General features: G+C 38.8%; 2 pseudogenes; one reads left to right on the forward strand and one right to left on the reverse strand.

Annotated features, from left to right (window-relative positions):
- The first annotated feature begins 208 nt into the window (after positions 1 to 208).
- LOC110550530 (vomeronasal type-1 receptor 4-like) lies at positions 209 to 2,261 on the forward strand (annotated as a pseudogene).
- An 8,804-nt stretch (positions 2,262 to 11,065) lies between these two features.
- Positions 11,066 to 15,540, reverse strand: LOC110550540 (protein SSXT-like; annotated as a pseudogene).
- Positions 15,541 to 18,099: the final 2,559 nt, after the last annotated feature.

The following is an 18,099-nucleotide window of genomic DNA, read 5'->3' on the forward strand; positions in this document are numbered from 1 at the left end:
TCTGGGAAAGGTTCTCTGGGTGAGAAGGCACACTGCTCTTACCAAGGGCTCAAGTTTTCTTCCCAGCTCACGTATCTGGCAGCTCACGACTGACTGTCACACCTCTGGCTCCAAAGACTCTGGCATGAAAGTGAACATTCCCATTACAAACACACACACATAATTAGAAACTTAAAAACCCTTAAGCATATTTTATTTTCATATTTTAATGGAAAGTGGTGGTTATTGGTACCATGGACAATGAAGGCAATAGTCCTGCATGTCCATCATGAGCTCTCAGGACCTGATACTGAGGGACATTCACCTTAAACTAAAAGAAGGGCACCCAGATTCCTGGCTGTGAGGATCCTCTTCCTGTCCCAGACTGCCCTGGGAATGCTGGGCAACACAGCTTTATTATTGCTGCTTTATTATCACTGACTTCACTAGGATCAGGGTGAGGCCCACAGACCTCACTGTCAAACATCTGACCTGCGCCAATATCATGGTTCTTCTCTGCAAAGGAATCCCTCAGACAATGGCTGCTTTTGATCAAACATGTTTTCTAGATGACACTGACAGCAAACTTGTCTTTTATTTTCATAGAGTTGCCCGGGGAGTGGAACATGGTTCCACATCCATGTTGAGTGTTTTTTAGTTAATCACTCTCAGCCCCAGTAATTCCAAATGGTTACATCTCAAGGTTAGAGTATCCAGGATCATTGGTCCTTCCCTGGGTCTATGCTGGACCCTGTACCTACTTGTAAATAGCTCCATTATCATGACAGTGACTGGCATGAAAGAGAAAGGAAATCTTACTGAATATAGACAACGTGTGCACTGTTTAGTAGTAAAACTTTCCAAAAAATCTTGTACAGCATCTGCAATCTGCCTCCAGTGATGTCTTTTGTTTGGGACTCATGGTGTGGGTCAGTGGCTCCATGGTATTGCTCAAGCATAAGCACAGAGTCCAACAAATCCACAGATCTTTGTCTTCAAAGTTGTTCACTGAGACTAAAGCCACACAAAGAATTCTTATCCTACTGAGCAGCTTTGTGGTCCTTTATGTAACTTCTGTCATCTTACTGATGTATTTTCTTTCCAGGATGGAACTGATCCATGGCTGGTCAATGTCAATGTGGCCACGAGTGCATCCTTCCCAGCCCTCTACCCATTTCTGCTTATCAGACACTGTATTAGGGGTTTTCAGTTCTATAGTACTTCAGTATATCAAAATCAATTTTCTTGTGAAGTCAGAGTATTCTAAAACATGTACTGCATACACTATTTCATATTCAGTATGACACTGCTATACCAGTTCCATGATATAGGCATAATATCTCCAACAGTATTTGGAAGACAATCTTGAATCCAATTGCTGTCAATTATTTCAATTCAACCTCCTTAATACTACAATGCTTTGCTACAGTTCCTCATGTTGTGGTGACCTCCAAACTTCATATTAGTTTGTGGCCACTTTTTAATTTTAATTTGGCTACTGTTATGAATCATAGTGAAATATCTTATATGCAGGGTATCTGATCTGCTACCACTGTGAAACCTGTGAGAGTGTTTGAAACCTCCATATGGCTTGTAACCCACAGACTGAGAACTGTTGATTAAGAACATTGAAATACCATAAATTCAAAGTATATGTATAGGTTATTGTTATCATTTTAAAAGCTTATAAAGATCTAATTATCATTTGTTGATCTTTTGTATAGACAAAACTTATTTCAACCCTGGTTTGAAGTTATACCATCATCTTGGAGGAAAATGAACAGCTGTGGAGGATGCCCAAGAGAGTGGTGACAGTTTGGGCACCCTTGTGGTTTGCTGGTGTTGGACACCACACTGAAATTACTGTGTGATTAGCAATTTTGTTTCTCATGTATTTATGATTAATGACCAACATTGGTAAAAATGCAAAGTGGGATGCAGGAATGCTATTTATTCATATTCAGATGTGACATGATCAGGAATGGAGGAAAAGTTATTTAAAAATACCAAATTGGATACTTCTAATATTTGAATATTTATAATTTATTTAACATGTCTGGGTGTTTTGCTGTCAAGTGTATGTGCTCCATGTGTGTGCCAGTGTGGTGTAATTTAGAAAGAGGGTATCATATGCCATGGACTGGAGTTATGGATGCTTGTGATTCATCATGTGGTCTTGTGAATGCTATCTATGTCCTCCACAAGAGTTCAAACACTCTGACTCAATAACTGAGTCCTCAACAGGTAACTTGTAAGCCATAATAAAACCTTATAGACTTTCTTTATCTGTCTGTGCTCTGAATAATGGCAAGGGGACGTATATTTATTTATAATAGGTTCAAGCCTTAGCTTACTGTTGTTCCTGACTAAATATTATTATATTTTTTGCCTTTTAAAAATTATGTATTTATTCATTTTACATCCTAATTATAGCCCCTCCCTCCTCTCCTCCAGGTCCCAGCTTCCTTCTTTTTCCTCATGGCCCTTTCCTACTCCTCAGATAAGGGAGCTCCCAATTCATAAACTAGCACCAGGATTGATTGCACCTTCTTCCCTTGTGGCCTGGGGAGGCAGCACCAGTAAGACCCTGCCCAGCAAGAATCCTTAACACACAGCCATCGAGCATAAGCTGCACCCCATCCCCTGAGCTCCATATTCCAACCTGGCCCACAGCATGGGCAGAAGACCTTTGCTTTCCCAGATGACATGCAGGTTCTAGAGATGCCAGAGCCAACCTTGGCATCCAAAGTCCCAGAGGACTTACAAGGCAGAGAAACACCAGGGACACGTCCTACTGGACCTCAAGTCAAGTCCACTCAGGCCAGAAATAGAGAAGACAGAAAGTAAGCAGATAAACACCCAAAAACTACTAAGAAAAACAAACTCAGAAATCAGCATGTAGAACCTATAATAACTCCAAACCTAGATAACTAGAGGCAGCATAATAACACAAACAATAGCCGGCATAATATGGGAATTTCAGATCCCGGCTCTCCTGCTACAGCAATCCCTGCATATTTAAATACAGCCGAAGCACAGAAAGTGACATTAAATCCAAAATTATAAAGATGATAGAGGCCTGTAATGAAGAAATAAATAAATCCCTTATAGAAATCAAGAAAAATAAAACCGAAACAGGTGAATGAAATGAATAAAATAGTTCAAGTCCTAAAAATAGGAACAAAAGCAATTACACACACACACACACACACACACACACACACACACACTGGGGGAATCCTGGAGATGGACAATCTAGGGAAGTGGACAAGAACTAGATATGTCAATATCACTATTGGAACACAAAAGATTGAAGGGAAAGTTTAGGTTATAGAAGATACCATAGAGGAAACATCTGTCAAAGAAGACCTTAAATCTAGAAGGTTCCTGACACAAAACATCCAGGAAATCTAGAACACTATGAGAATACCACACCTAAGAATAACAGGAATAGAAGGAGAAGATTCTCAGGTCAAAGATCCAAAAGTATTTTCAACAAAATCATAGAGGAAAAAAAAATCTCTAATCCAAAGAAATAGATGTCTATGAACATAGAAAAAGCTTAAAGAACAACAAATAAATTGTACCAGAAAAGAAAGTCCTCCTGATACATAATAACCAAAACACCAAATATACAAAACAAAGAAAGAATATTAAAAACTTCAAGGTGAAATAACATGTAAAGGCAGACCTATTTGAATTATATTTCTCAACTGAGATTCTTAAAGCCAGAAGGGCCTGGGAAAATGTATTATAGATTCTAAAATTCCACAGGTGCCATTCCAGTGAAACTTTCAGTCATATATGGAGAAAACAAGGCATTCCATGACAAAACCAAGTTTGTTTTTTGTTTTTGTTTCTTTTTTGTTTGTTTGTTGAGACAGGGTTTCTCTTTGTAGTCCTGGCTAACCTGGAAATCACTCTGTAGTCCAGGCTGACCTCAAATTCAGAGATTTGCCTGCTCCTGCCTTCCAAGTGCACTTGCCACCACTGCTTGACAACAAAACCAAATTTTAACATATCTAACCACAAATCCAGCTGTATAGAAGGTACTGGAAAAAAATTCTCCAACCCAAAGAGGTTAAATACACCCATACAAATACAAAAAATAAGTAATTTCACAGCAGCAAAATGTAAAAAAAGGAAGCACACACATACACAGACATACAGACAGAACCAACATCAAAATAACAGAAATTAACAATCATTGGCCATTAATATCTGTCAACATCAGTGGAGTCAGTTCCCCAAAAAAAGATCTAACTAGGAGAGTGAATGTGAAGATAGGGTCCGTCATCCTCTCCTTACAAGAAACACACCTCACCATTAAAAATAGATATTACCCCAGATTAATAGGTTTGAAAAAGATTTCTCAAGCATATAGACCAAAAAAGCAAGGGTGTGCAGACATTTTAATATCTAGAAACAAAATAGATTTTCAACCAAAATTAATCAAAAGAGATGAGGAAGGGCACCTCACACTTACCAAAGGAAAATTCACAAAATAATGTTTCAATTCTGAATATTTATGCTGCAAATGCAAGGGCACCCACGTTCATAAAATAAACATTCCTAAAGCTTAAATCAAACATACAGCATCCCGCTTTTATAGTGGGAAGCCTAAACACTCTTCTCAATGGACAAGTCATCCAGACAGACGCTAAAGAGAGAAATAATGGGAGTAACAGAAATTATTACTCAAGTGAACTTAATAGATACCTGCAAAATATTTCACCAGAATACACACACACACACACACACACACACACACCTTCTCAGCACCTCACAGAACCTTCTCCAAACTTGACCATATCCTCAGTCCCAAAGCAAGTCTCCATAGATACAAGAGAACTGAAATAACCCCCAGTAACATGTCAGACAACCATGGATTAGAGCTGGATTTCAAAAACAGCAGAGTGGCGGCTAAAGAGATGGCTCAGTGTTTAAGAGCACTGGAGGCTTTTTCAGAGGACCCAGGTTCAACTCCCAGCACCCACATGACAGCTCAAAAACAACAGAAACAACAGAAAACCTACAAACTCTTGGAAACTGAAGAACTCTCTACTCAATGACCAGTGGATCAGAAAAGAAACAAAGAAAGAAATTAAAGACTTTCTAGAATTCAATGAAAATGAATGCACAGCATTCTCAAACTTATGGAACAAAATGAACTTAGCAGAACTAAGTTCATAGCACTAAATGCTTTCATAAATAAATCAGTGAGATCTCATACTAGCAATTTAACAGCATACTTGGAAGCTCTAAAACAAAAAGAAGCAAGCACATCTAAGAAGAGTAGAAGGCGGGAAATAATCAAATTCAGGGCCGAAATTGTTAGAATAAAAACAAAGAGAACCATACAAAGAATCAATGAAACGAGTTGGTTTTGTGAGAAAAGCAACAAGATAGACAAACCTTTATCCAAAGTAACTAAAAAACAGAAACAGGACATCCAAATTAAAAAGAAGAAATTTGGAACATAACTATAAACACTGAGAAAATCAAAGAACCATTAGGTCTGACTTCAAAAGCATGCACTTCACAAAATTGGAAAATATAAAAGAAATGGACAATTTTCTAGGTAGATACCATCTACTAAAGTTAAATCTAGATCAGAAAAAAATGTAAATAAACCTATAATGAATAAGGAAATGGAAGTAGTCATTAAAAGTCTCCCAAACAAAATATCCTAGGGCATGATGATTTTAAAGGAGAATTCTACCAGAATTTCAAAGAAGAGTTAATACCATTACTCATCAAATTATTCCACAAAATAGAAAAAGAAGAAACATTGATAAATTCATTTAATGAGGTCATAGTCACCTTGATGCTTATATCATACCAAAACTCAACAAGAAAGAGAATTTCATACCAAATTACCTAAAAAAACCGATGCAAAAATTTTCAGTAAAATATTTACAAACCGAATCTAAGAACACACCAAAAAAGATCGTGCACCATAATCAAATGGCCATCTTAACAAAAGCAATCAACAGTTTCAATGCAACTCTCATAAAAATTCAACACTTCTTTACAAACCTTGAAAAACAACACTAAACTTCATATGGAATAAAAGGACATCTTAAACAATATTGTACAATAAAAGATCTTCTGAAGGTATCATCATCCTTTGTTTGACACTGTACTTACAGGGTAATAGTAATAAAAGCCACGTGGCATTGATATAAATATTATTACGTTGATCAATTCCAATCAGAAATCATGAAGTAAACCACCACATCTATGGACACTAGAAGCCAAAGTTATACAATGGGAAAAAAGAAAGCAAATAGATCCATAGCTATCTCCCTGCACAAAACTATAGTCCAAGTGGACCAAAGACCTCAACATAAAACCAGACACACTAAACCTGAGAGAAGAGAGAGTTGGGAATAGCCTTGAGTGCATTAGCACAAAAAATTAATTAATTACAAACTAACACATAAATTTAATATACAAGTTACTTGGGTGTGTAATTCATACAATTTAAAGTATGTTAGATACATTTAAGTAAATTGTGTCTTATGTTATATGTTGCATCTCCATCACTAAACAGCAACTGATCAGTGAAGAGAGGAACAAAAGAATATGACAAATAATTATGTACAGGGGATGGAGAAATGGATCTTTAGGCAAGAACATATGCGGCTTTGCAAGAGACCACGGCTTTATTACAAGCACCCGCACAATGGCTCCCAATCCATGTAACTGTAGTACCAGGAAATGCCCTCTTCTGATGTCCAGTGAAATTACATGGACACAGTACAGGTATGTACTGTGGGCACTTACATAAACACATAAAGTAAAAGTAGATTTTTCCTGAAATAATTCTATGCATAGATGGTGGAAATGTTCTTCAGACTCACTGTGTTATTGATGAACTATTTGCAACTGAGAGCTGTTGGGGGAGGGGCAATATTTTTTTTTTCAGAGTTTGCAGCCACTGGTAGGTTCCAAGGCTCCAGTGGATGACCCTGCAGTCATGCCTTTATGGACAGCACTAACTAGACTCAGTGGGTTATAAAAAGAAAAGAACAGGAAGTTATGGAGTGATTCAGTGGGATACAGGAGAAGGTTGGCGTGAAGATGGGGCATATAATATATCCCATATATATCCCATTCATGACCATATTTCATTTTATACATCTATGAAGTTTCCAAAAAACAAAAACATCAGGAAAAAACTGTGGATAATGTTATAGCAATTCCATAGCAGTTTAAAAAAATGATGGGATGTTTGCTATTTACTTCTTGTGTGTATGCTTGTTTTTTGTGTACTTGTGCATTCTTCTGTATGTTCGTCTGTGAACTGGACCAGCAGGTCATTCTTCAGTGTGAAGGTCTTGAGACAGGGTAGGAGGTGGGAAGATAAGGAGACAGGAGACCAAAAAGATACATTCTGAGATCAGAAGTTCTTAAACAAGCTATGTCCTATGCCAAACACGTTAGTAAGAAGCACAGCACCGTATTTACAGTTTTCCAGAAAGAGGAAATGAAGAAAATAAGAACAATTAAAAAACCCTATCATACAAGGAGACAAAGTCAGTGGGAGAGTGAGTCAAACAACACTACACAAGACAACACGGGGTATCTCAAGGGCATCTTCATAGACTGAGCACACAGAAGCCTTGGTACCCAGCCCGTAGGGTAGGAAGACATTATTTCTCAGCATCAAACGCGCAACTCCTTCAAGGTCGTGCCATAGTAGACTACTGGTTCTGCCCAGTATATTTCTTCTTTTAGAGAAGTAGCTGCCCCCTCTCTATACATTAGGCCCTCAGGGGAAGTCTTTGTTATACGGCTCCCCCAAACTGTGAAATGTTTAAGTGGATATGCATGAAAAATAATCACTGTGGTTAAAATCTCCCAGACCTTTGATGGCATCTTCATCATCAACTTTATGTGCTTAAGATTCACTGTAATAAAAAAGACTTATATCAATTACAGTTGTTTATTGCGTGGTTTTTCACAATATGGACTATACACATTCGACAATGTTGCACCAAACCAGACAGAATGAGGAACTACTAACTGTTCATTCTGTGAGGATGGATACCTCAGAAGTTTCAAACCGGCTTTAAAATCCTGAAATATTCTTAGTGAGGTGCTTGTCTTCAAATGACATTCAACTGAAGAACCATTGATTGATGATTAATCTTTTGGCTTATGCAGGTCAGCAACAGGACAAAGAATAAACATATATATGTTTGTATGTATGTGTATATATTTACATATATGCATAAATGTGTGTTTATGTGTATCTGTATATGTCTGCGTTTTTATAGGTATACACATGAAATTATCAATTTTAAACAATAAAAATAAAAGTATTGTTGTCCTTAATTCTTAAGCAAAAGGAGTTCTAGTCAAAAAGTCCTTTTCTACCCCTATATTAGGTAGGGTCTCGCCTATTTTTTCTTATAGGAGTTAATGTGTTTTAGGATTCACATTTGGGACTTTTATCCACTTGAGGTTAGTGTTTGTGTGAAGTGATGATACAGATCTAATTTATTTTTTTCTGCCTGTGGAAATTCAATGATCACAGCACCATTTGTTAAAGAGGCTTTCTTTGCTCTGGCATAGATTTTTGGCATATTTGTCAACTATTAAATGGCTGAAGTTACATGGTCTGATATTTAGATCTTCAGTTTCGACCAATTGGTCTTCATGTCTGGTTTTTATGTCAGTAGCATATAGTTTTTATTGTTCTGTCTCTATAACATTTCTTAAGATTGGGATGACAATCTTTCCAGCATTGTTCTTTTTGCTCATGATTGTTTTTTTCTATCTAGGGTCTTTCGTGGTATGGTATGAATTTTAGAATTATTTTTGTCTATTTCTGTGAAGAATGAGATTGAGGTTTTCATTAGGTTTGTATTAAATGTGTACATATCTTTTGGTAAAACAGACAGGTAACCAAAATGTGTTTCAGCTTCTGTCCTCTAGACAGTCATGTCCTACTACACAGAAGTGGGGAATAAGTATAACATGGAATTATTTGATGTTAGATATTTTTTATTAGAGCACATTTATTACACAGAAAGAATACAAAAGCCAAAGGGAATGAATGAGAACAAGGCCCTCTCTATCAGCTAAGCAAAGCCCATATGAACTCACAGAAACTGAAATAAAATCCCAGGACTTCACCAGTCATCCCCAGGTCCCTTGAATATATATTATTGCCTTCAGTTTAATATATTTCTTAAAAATCATAAATTATTTCATTAGCACAGGGTTTAAAAAGCAACAAAGCACACGGTGGAGGAGAGCCTGGCACAGGCTGCAAGCACTTCTGTCGGAGGCTTCCCAGGCCTCATCTGTTCACATGTGCACATGTGTTTTCTTTTTTCTTTTTAAATTTTATTTATTTATTATGTACAATATATACAATATCTGCATGTAGGCCTTCATATCAGAACAGGGCACCAGATATCATTGTAGATGGTTGTGAGCCACCATGTGGTTGGTGGGAATTGAACTCAGGACCTCTGGAAGAGCAGCCAGTACTCTTAACCTCTGAGCCATTGCTCCAGTCCCTTTATGCTTGTTTTCTGCTGACTAAGTTGAAGAACACCCTCTATTCTGACCTGGGGGCTACAGCTGGGCTACGAAGTGAATAAACTATAATTAATAAACACACACACACACACACACACACACACTCTCTCTCTCTCTCTCATTTAGACACATTAAAACCCTCCTTTGATTACAGTATGTTTAGAGTGGTGTGCTTTGCTTCTTTGAATTTACGGCACTCCTGTACTGTTTCCAGTTAGAAGAGTTACAGAGAATATGTTCTATTGTCATCTTCCCTGGACACAGACAGCTGTGAGGACGCAACAACTTACCTTTGGGCTAGATGTTTTCAAAGTATGCTTAAAAAGATGTGTTTAGAAATCTCTCAGTGCATGCTTTCCTGCCCAGTGCAATGTACCCAAATTTAGCTAAAACAATCTGTCTCAAATAATGATTAAGTATGTCGTGCTGAAAAACAAGGATCAGGAAAATACAACTTCTAGGCTTTCAATCTAAATCAGAAATGCCCCATCATATAGCATTTTCCTTTTATATTAACTAAGATGAAGAGAGAGGAACACAAAGGTGCCCTTTTACTTAAATCCAATTAAGAAAGTTAAAATACAACTCTCCATGAACTCTCCATGCTAATGTTAAAAAATAATCTAGCAGATCAACACTGAGTCCTCTTTGCCGCAGTTGAAAACGTGTTGACTAGACTCAGAAAGCTCCCTGATTGCTCAAACGAGGTGAAAACGGAGGCTTTTCCTTTTCAGTCCTGCTGCTTTGAGAGGGCTCCCGCTTCATTTCACCAACTTGCCAGAGGTCCCAGATGCAGCATAATTACTGCCTTGCACTGGAAAACAGTATCATAAATCATCTTTACAAAAAGATTTAACGCACAAAACTGGAAGGCTTTTTAAAAAAAGTCTTTGTACTCAAAAACTGTGTCACAGCGCCCTTGCTAAGCTGGTAGATAAGAGAAGCGAATTCCCTCTAAGCACTGACAGTGGATGTGTGTGCTTCTGTCCTCCCTCGCCTGTGCCTTCACGGAGCACCGCAACCACCAGCATCTGCCACATTCCACAGTAACAGGATTTCCAATTCTGCCCAGTGTGGAGTGTACCGACTTCCAGATTCATCATATGAAACAAACCCAATATGCAAAATATTGCTGCTGCAAAAAGTGTACTTTTCCTCCTTCCCCTTACAAAATAATCTGTGGAAAAGTCTGAAACCCCCTCGCCTTGGTGAACACACCACGCTGTTCGCATCCTTCAGCCAGTGACAGTCCTTGAAACACAGTTGCGAAATCGCTGCAAATTACTTAATGCCAATGCATTTTCTGTCCAATGTTGCCATCTAGAGTAGAAATGTGAAATTGGGTGTATTTTGTAGCTTTACAAACTAAACCGTAAGGCTACCTGCTGATGAAGCAGCCACTTAGGCAAAGATTTTTTCCAAAAACTAGGTGGAATGGAGGGAGTCATCAGAGGGAGGTGTCCACAGTGCAGAAGTTGTGACAATATGACTGCTAACAGATACTGGCTATCGGAATGTAAGGACGTTTTCAGTGCTGGCAATTTCCATCTTGTCCCTGGCCGTACACATAAGGCCTCTGCTGGGGTGGCTGGGGTGGTCCTGGCTGTGTTGAGCTATAGCTCCCGTATTGCTGACCTTGAGCCTGAGGATAACTAGGAGACTGTGGACCTGGACTGCCCTGGGCAGGATCATAGCCCTGCTCTGCCCTGGGTACTGCTGCTGTTGGGGTGGGAACCCTGCTGTGGCGGTAGTCCCTGACAAGCATTTGCTCTCGGCTGTACTGTGAGTTTTTATCAGGGTAACAGTGCTGGTTCACGCCTTCTGGGAACTTGTCCACTGTGATAGTCTTCCTGGCCTGAGTTCTGCTGTGGTGGGCCCTGCTGCAGAGTCCATAGGGAGGCATTTGCCTCTGGCCAGCGTGTGATTGCTTTGGCTGACTCGACCCATCATCCCCATGGGGCTGCTGTCCTTGGTAATGCTTCCCACCTCCAGGTGGCGGACCTTGACTTGGTTGCATATTCATGTTTGGTCTGGGACCATAGTTTTCCATTGGCTGCTCTTGACTCGTCGTCATCTGCTGTGCACAGGCATGCTCTGTGATGATGGCACAGAATGGCTGTAACCTCCCATGGAGCCATGGCTACTTGAAGGCACATTCATGGAGCTGTTTGTCATGTGGAGCTGACTGGGTCCAGGTCCCTGCATTGGCGTATGGTTAGGCCGAGGCATCTGGCCGTTCATCTGGTTCTGCATGTGTGCTGAAGGCATGTTGTGAGAGCGGGGAGGGGGCCGAGGGCTGCTCTGACTCATCCCTTCAGGACCTGTGTGGGCAGGCTCTGTGTGGGCGGTGCTGGTAAGAGAGACTGCATGTTTTGATTGGAATCTGCTATGGTAGCAAGGTTTACCAGGAATCTGCTGTGGTAGCAAGGTTTACCAGGCTTGTTGTAACATCTGTTGGCAGTGGGAGCCCTCGGGGGCCTTTCTTCCGTCCCGGTGGTCCATTACACACTGAATAAGATGGTCAGTTTTTATCCAGCGTCTTCTGGATGGTGGCGGGGGCGATCTCCCCTTTGCTCAGCGATCTCGGGGCAGCAAATGATCTGTGAGTCCTGAGTGCTCCAGGCCAGTTTAATATTTTTATGGGAACCCTGATATATGATCGAGTGGGTCTCTGATTCGTGTGTCTTCTCTTGTGTGCTTTTTCTTTTGTCAATGTGATAATTTTTGTTTTACCTTATTGTGTTTCACTTTGATATGTTTTGTTGTTACGTCTTAGAAACCTTTTTTTTTTCTTTTTTTCTGCAATGACAGGTGATCGGTGATCTGCACAGGATGGGAAGAACTGGGAGGAGTGTTCTAAGGAAAGCATAATCAGGATATATTTTATGAAACAGAACCTATTTTCAACAACTATTACAAAAAGAAAAAGAAAAAAGATGTTCTGGCATCTGATTACCAATTGATTTTTGTCTCTGAATCCATCCTGGTGATGCATTATATTTCCTGATGGCAATACGTGGAACAATCCCTGAATTTTGAAAAAAAAGTTGATGTTTTATTTTAAACTAAAAATAGTTTATTGTAAGGATCTCACAAATAAAAGCATTAAAGAAATACAATGAATTGGCCATTCAAAGGAACACTTGCTGAGACCAAGCCCTGAATATTTCAAGAAACCTCAACACAGTTAGAATAGCCAAACGAAGCCAGGGAGTTTTGCTGAGGCTTTTACACTGTTAGCAGCAATTGCTTATGTCTGCCCCATGCACTAGAAACGCACAAAACAATGACAGCACTGAAACTAGAAATATAATTATTTTTATATCCTCTTTCACGAATCATGGATCCTTTTACATATTTATCATTTAATATTACCTTTCTTGCTCTCCTTTATAAATTTTATTCTGAAGTTATATTTATACCCATTTGTACATATATATATGTAAGACATTATAGGATAGTATGTGTATATGAAGGAGAATGCAGGGATTTTTTTCTTAACTTGAGTGAACAGGATTAATATTATCCATTATAAGTCTATCAATTTTCTTAAACATTTTTTATTTCATATTTCATTATAGTCAAATTACAGTTAATTTTATACATGAAAAATTTAATATTTGATTTATTTGTTTATAAATACACAGGTGGCCTCGATTTCACTGCTGTAGGAAATAGACCAGCGATGCTCTTGATGTGCACTTATTTCTATGGTACAATATGGACTTTTCTGGGTATATGCTTAGGAGTGGAATACCTGGGTAAAATACTAGTTCCATTTCTTACTTGAGCTAGTGCAGTTTTCTCCATCTTGGCTCAGGTGGAGCCATCATTAGTTTAACCTGAAACTAACCATCTCTTTTCTACCTCCCCCATGAAAATTCCCTTTTAAAAGTACCCAACACTATTCTGGAAACTGGGGGTCTATATGCCCCAGCTACCTGCATATTTTTGGATTCCGTAAAATTATTTGCTTGCTTTACTTCATCATGCCAACTGCCAACCAAAATATAGTGTTTCTGATATTTTTGCCTTCAAAAGCTCCTTGTAACTTGCGTTAGAAGCATGTCTGTGAGAAGGGTTTCTTACCAGGTAGCCACCAAGCCCACTTAATGCATATTCTATTTATACTTTAGTAGTGCTGAGTGATCTTTGGGTCTTTACCATACAACAGTCTTATATGGAAAAAAATTATTAATAGCACAAAATACATTAGAGTGATAGTTCAACTGACAACTACATCAGAATAAGTTGAGAGCTTTATGAAAATCACACCACATAGACACGAACACATATCCTTGTGCACACTCATGTCAAGGCTTTTAGGGAGAAGAGGGTATGAAGAAATCTCACAGAATGCACAAAAAAAAATTGAAATAGGCAAAATGTCAGCAGAAATGGGACGGAGAAGGACAATATCTGATGAATGAAAGTGACTGCAGAAATGTTCAGTGTCTCTGTTGAAACCATGATTATGGTAATCATGCACCACGCATTAGTCTAGAGTGGAAATGATAGAAAAGAGGGAAAAGCATTAGACATCCCATCAGTGCAGTTATGTTGGAAGAAGCTCTTGGGACACCAAACTCTACTTACGCAGAAGACTGTCTAAAACCATTTTAAGTAGGATGAGATCCCCTAAAGAAAAAAAGGCAGAAGCAGCTGTGAACCAGCACTGTGCTGAACCAAGCAGCCCCAGAAAGGGCACTATTGCTCCCCATGCTCATCAGCCATTCAGGGACAGTCAACTGGACAATCAGGAACTAGAACAAAGTGGCTATAAATCTTGGGATTTGAAAACTTTAAGACAAAGTGGGGAGATAAGCTGAGGTCTTAGATACTCTTAGACCCTAGGGGTCTCCTTGTCTCCATACAGTGGCACTGCAGAACATGATAGAAAATGGCTACAGCAGAAAACAGAAAGTATTCTATTAACTGCATTAGTACACACCCAGAATGACAGCTTCCATACATTCTGTCTCCATGTGGTCTCATTGCTTATAGAATTGTTAGAAATGTGTTTATTTACATACAATTTCTATTTGGTTTATGTGGGATGAATATGTGTTGAGCCCAGGAAACTAGAAAGGGGTGTTTAAGAGGGTGAGAAGTAGCCTCTGTGAGAGAGGCTAGAGAATGTAAGAAAACATACATGATACGAAAATAGACTAAGAAATAAAGTGCTTACCACGAACAAGCTGGCATAAGAGCAGAGTAGTCAACAGAGAAAGGATTGGGCTAAACAAATCTAAAAATGAAAAATTCTTAAAAAAAACCCAGCTACTTTTAAGGTAATTTAAAACAAAAAAATGTACAAAAATAAAAGAAAAAAAATAAATTTGATTTGAAATATCAAACTTTAACACATTTTTAGATAAAGAACATGATAACCTGCAATGCCTGAATGTCACTACAAACCCTGCAGAAGGCTGGCCATACCTGCTTGGTTAGAACAAGTACAATAAACAATAGTTTATGCTCCAATGATAGTCTTGGGAGCATCAAGCAGCATATGACGTATATGTGCCTGAAACAGAATGGGACGAATTAATCACTCTACAGATGATGCATTCCTACATCTATGTAGAACCTTGAAAATCTTATGCTCTCTCTCTCTCTTTCTTCCCCCCCCCTCTCTCTCTATATATATATATATTTGCTATATCTACTGGATACCAAGTTATTTTTCACTTCTGAAATTCCCATGAAATATATGGTTTTGAGTTTTGTTTCCTGACTTAAAAAGTTAAAAATCACAAAAGAAGAAAGAAATTGAGTTACATTCAAGTTGTTGGTAGACTGGCAGCTGATGTGTGTACATGAAACTCATAGACTCACAACTGAGACCATGATCACACAGAACATCATGCAGTATTTGTGAAGACTGATACTGACTGAGCTGTGAGTTCATTGAAATGTCCATCAGAACAGTATCACAAACATTTTCTGTATTTGTAATTTTGCTACTTCACCTGATGATCATACACATAGGAACACTGACATAGTTTAGAATATGCATTGTCCAACACGGGACAAGTGAAAGCCCAACATCCCTGGAAGCTTTTTAAAGTTCTTCCTCCCTGGAGTTCTTGCTGAGCGGCCAGGCACATTTCCAGGAAAGGGGCCTACCCTGCCACATCAGGGAGGACTGAAAAAGTTACAAGTATTGACAGGCTGCTTTATCCTGAGGGATTCGGTGCCCGGTGAGAGTCCTTGAATGGTAATAACTAAGAAGAGCCTGTGCTACAAGCTTGAGAATCCAGTAGTTGGGCATCCACCTGCATCCAGTGCAGGAAGTTGAGGAACAATGTTGGTGAAAGGAAACAGTACTAATGTTTTCCACAGTGTGACCCCATAACTGGGCTTAGATTAGATCTGTGAGGTTCCTCTGCCCAATTGTAATGGATGCATGTCTTCATAGCCACAGTTTTCTGCACATGAAGGTTCAGAGGGTACTGGTTGCATCCACTGGACTCTAATATGCTCACCGTGCCATATACAGTTCTTTGTTCATTTAACTTTTAAAGATACCCAACAAAATAACTGTTAAGAGTTATCTGTATAATGGAAAATAAAGTTCTTTGGAGTTAAGTATATATATATACTTAACTCCATATATATACTCCATATATATATATACTGAATATATATAAAGTATAAGTTAAGTGTATATATAAATACTTTATATATATAAGTATACAGTATATATATATATACTTAATATATATATAAAGTATAAGTTAAGTGTATATATATACTTTATATATATTAAGTATACAGTGTTCTAAGTGTGGTTTGTTGTGATAGAAAGCTTCACATCTCCCATTTTGATTTTCCAAGTGTGAGATGGACCTGGTGTTTACAATGCCACAAAAAATATGCATTGTTGTTATTGTAGTGGATAATATAGTGGTAACTATAGATTACTTAACAACACTATGACTCTGTTCAAAATGCAACATGAAATACCAACAAGACTTACAATTAATAATATAAGTAGAAAATATAGTTGTTGCTGTCGCTGTTGTTTTCAAGACAGGGTGTCACTCTGTAGCTCTGGCTGTCACGGAACTCAGTATGTGTATATATGTATAGTATATATTGATTGTATTGCCCTCAAGCTCACAGAGATCTGCCTGTTTCTCAATTTCTATAATTAAATGTATGCACCACAATGCCTGATTATTTCATAATTCTTAAATTGATTAGCCTAATAAAATTTACGATGTATTCAAATAGAGGGTGCATGTGAGATAGTAAAGATCAGAATGATGTGAAACCTTAACCATTGTTCAATGAGATATAACAGTACTGTGGATAATAAAAATATAGCTGAACTTCATAGCTGGACAGACCAGGTTATGTGTGACCAGCTTGGGTTGTGGGCATTCCCAGCTTTCTGCTGATCTTCGTGTACTTTATGCGTTGATGTGGCTATAGAATGGCTCCCTTCCAATCAGCCTGCCACAACCCTCCAAGGTCAGGAAACCCTGCACGAAGTGGGCAGGGAGCCTCAGAAGGAAGAAGGAGCAGGAATAAGACTGACCTGGGCAGCATAGACTAAGCAGGCTGCAAGTCCCTCTGTGATACAGTGGGTCAGTATACTAGTCAAGGTGCTCTAAAGAAACAACCAATAGAGTGAATACATATTAAGGTGTTTACTTGCTTGGCTGACATGATGTGGTTCTTTGTGTCTAACTGTAGCTGTCTCACTGGAGAGGCTGAGTCAGTCATACACACTGCTGGCTGTTTTAGAAGTTTTCAATTTGGTATTGAAGGCCTGGAGGATTCTGGAAATGTTACTAGTCTTCAGTCTGCTTTGGAAGCTTGAAGAAGTTGGTTCTAAAATCAGGAAAGAACTTGCCAGTGAGGGCAACAGGCAAACAGTGAAAGTTCCCTTTTTCCACGTCCTTTTATGTGGGCTGCCCAGAAGGTGCTGCCCAAGTTTAGGGTGAGTCTTCCTGCCTCAGATAATCTGATCAAGAAAGTCCCTCACAGGATGGAGCAGTAGCTTGTGTTTTAGTTGATTCCAGATCAAGTTATATAACCAAAATGAGTCATCATAACCAGGCAGCTCTTGCACACGGCTCTCTAGTGTCATGACGCTGACTGTACAGTTGGGCGGGCTCTACTGAATAAGCTGGCAGAGAACCGTGGGAGCAACGGATCCTTCAGCATTCTTCAATTTCTCATTTTATCAACATGTAACTTACAGAGTCCTATGTGAAAGTCTCATATCTGGTGCCGAGAAAGATCAAATGAATGAATCACAGCATTTCTTCCCTTTGTTTCACTGATTTTTTTTTTTTTTTTTTAAGTCCCATAGCCTAGACTGGCCTGGAACTCACAGCAGTTCTCCTGCCTCAATCTTCCAAGTGCTGGGATTTGGGAAATGCCCTACCATGGCCAGCAGCATTTCCGTCTTAAACATTTACTATTTATTCATATTGGGAGGCTTTAAACTCCTCCACTGGTTCTGTATACATTCTGTAGGAAGTTGAGAGCTACAGCTCCTCCCTCCCTCCACTGTTCTCTAACAGATTGGTGAGGACTAGGACTGAT

This window comes from Meriones unguiculatus, chromosome 6 (assembly GCF_030254825.1).
Source record: "Meriones unguiculatus strain TT.TT164.6M chromosome 6, Bangor_MerUng_6.1, whole genome shotgun sequence".
In the NCBI taxonomy this organism is placed as follows: Eukaryota; Metazoa; Chordata; class Mammalia; order Rodentia; family Muridae; genus Meriones; species Meriones unguiculatus.